This window comes from Hibiscus syriacus, unplaced genomic scaffold (genome assembly GCF_006381635.1).
Source record: "Hibiscus syriacus cultivar Baekdansim isolate YM2019G1 unplaced genomic scaffold, ASM638163v2 tig00006570_pilon, whole genome shotgun sequence".
NCBI classification, from domain to species: domain Eukaryota; kingdom Viridiplantae; phylum Streptophyta; class Magnoliopsida; order Malvales; family Malvaceae; genus Hibiscus; species Hibiscus syriacus.
In genome coordinates, this window is record NW_024062102.1 from 732,933 (window position 1) to 735,844 (window position 2,912).

The window sequence follows — 2,912 nt, forward strand, 5'->3', positions numbered from 1 at the left end:
TGTTAGTAAAATATTAAATAAAGTAAAATACTTAAATAAATTAAATACATAATACTAAAAATATTATAAAATATACCTTAAACAGATAGAGTATTTGAGAGAAATTAAGAAAATTTGAGAAAATTTGGTGTGATGAAAGTGATTGAGAATGAAGGTATTTATAGGGAGGATTGAGGTGTGAACGAGTGGGTAATTAAAGGTATAGCGCGCCCCATGTACCGCGCTATACTCTACGTGTCAAATAATCAGGTATAGCGCGGATCAGGGGATGTGCTATACACACGTGTAACCCATGTCAGCGTATAGCGCGATACAAAAGGCGCTATACCCCACGTGACGCCAAATCAACATATAATACTGGACAAGAGACGCATTTTACTGCTACATATATTATATCAAAAAATATAATCTGACCGATATTAAATCGATAAATATATCAATCAATAATGATTTTTTTGAAAAAAACACCCTTAAGTAAGTCTTGGCTGTGCAAATTCAAAGCTCTTTTGATTTTAATGTTTGCTGGGGTTTCCCATTGTTGATGAAAAGACAAAGCACTGAACATTTAAGGCTCCCTATGCTGACAGACCACTATCAGGGTATCCTATTTACTACTGAAAAATGTCATATAAAATAAAATAAAATAATATATATTTTACTTTTTTTTTTCTTACTCTCAAATTTAACATTTCTAAGATTAATATTGTTTATGATGGTGTTCGAATCTGATATTTTTAAGTAAGACTTTTAACTATTATATAATTATTTTTCTCTCGGTCAAAGTGCTATTGACTTGTTATACATTTGGTCAAAGTGCTGCGGTACTTTGATTCGTGTGCAGATTTGCTGTTAAAACGAGTAAGAAAGATATTATACTCTCATAGAAATGAGTAAAATATCCTCTTTTCGTCAATTAAAAGTTAATTTTATAAGATAAATGTAATCAAATAATATGCAATTAATTTAAAATAAGAATTGAATATAATTAATTAAGAAAATAAAGATATTGTTATGAAGGTATATTTGAAAATGAAGGGTGGGAGGAAGCTTTTAGGTAGATGTAGGAAAATGCAGGCAGATACTCTAAATGAAACATTGCAGGGCTTTCTGTTTTGAGATAGCGAATCCATGCATTCGTCCACATAATTCAAAACTTACTTACCAATACCAAAGTAAAAACACTGCTCAACCAACTATCCAGTGGTCCCTTACATTTCACATTTACTCTCGTGTACCAATCCCCACTCTGAACCATAATGTAACACCTATTTTCCTTCAAGCCTCCTCTCTTTATTCATTTTACTTCAATTATATGACATTTTTAAGGAAAAAAATCATAGCAAAACACTGGTCATAACAAATAAAATTACATAATTAGATTACTTTATATGTAAGTCATTGTCTTAAAAATAACTTCGTATAGGTTTGTGTAATTGTCAAATTGAACTCTCAAGGTTAATAAAGTCTTCTACAGTGAAACTCAAATAATATTGCTCTTTTGTAAACCTAGAATAAAACAGCTCACCGGAAAGAAAAGAAAAGAAATCATAAAATAAGAATGCAAAAAACTGCACGAAGGAAATCAGTCGGATAGGGCAAATAGAATCACTCGAGTGAAGATGAAAGAGGATGTAATGAGTGTATAAAACGAGGACGGAAAGCCTCCTTTCATAGCTCAAATTAGGGGTAAAATATTCAACGAGAGTTGAACGGGTTTCCGAAATATATTTTTCATCCTTCAAACTTTCTTTATATGCACGAAAAGGAATTTCGGAATTTAAAATAAAATATGGGAAAATATTTTATTCGGTCACATAAAATGGGTAAAAGAGTTTTTTTATATTATTTGGTAAAAATAATACAGATGAACCCAAAAATATGTGTAGACACATCAAAGACATGATTGGGCAAGACAAGGAATGCAACAATGTGTGCATGCATAGGCCTTATCCATTATTACTAAATATGAGTTTTTACAGGAGTTTTTATATAAAGCCTTTACCAAGCTAGTATTATAATATTTTACCTGTAATCTCTCACTAATGAGAAGGAATAGAAATTCGATAAAACAAAACAAGAGAAAAGAATAACAAAAAAATTAGTCGTTTAAGTACTAGTATTTGTTAGATTTGAACTAATACATAATGAAATATGTAATTATTCTCTTAAAAAGTGAGTGAATCTTGAATTTATTAATATAAGAGTAATCTCATAACACGATAAATCTTAGATCTATTAGAATTTCATGGTAGTTCAACAATTAGTCGTACATTCCATGAGATACTCAAAAGTGTTTTAGAAAGACAACTCAAATTCTTTCATAAAATGTTGTTAGAAATTTATACTTACGTAAGTGATTTCATTAAGTCTACCTCATTAAAAACTATTTGAATCATGACCATAAAATTACTAAAAGCATTTACTAAGCTTAACCTTTTATTTTGAATTTATTGAATTCATCAAGCCTATCTCATTAGAACCATAAATATCCTAGATTCTGAGTTCATTAAAAGTGATAAATTCAACATCGCAAACCGATAAATTCATTAAGTTTATCTCACTAAGACCACCCAAACTACTGGCTATATACTCATTAAGAACTTAAAGGCTCAACCTCAAATACACACAATATTCCACAAGGATAGTAAATAGCATACAATATAAGTCTTTTAATGGTTTTATTTGACCATACTAAACTTAAATAACTAAGTTGAGCATCCATCATAAATTTCTCAATCAATATGCTTAAGACTGATCTCCTCAACGAATCAAGAATCATTTTTCTACTTAACCATTTGGTTAAGAGATCGTCTAGGTTCCTTTCAAATCTCATGTTAGAAATTTGGAAGCAGAAAAATAACCAAAGCTATATGAACAAAAAACAAGACATGCACAAGAGACGATATTTGATG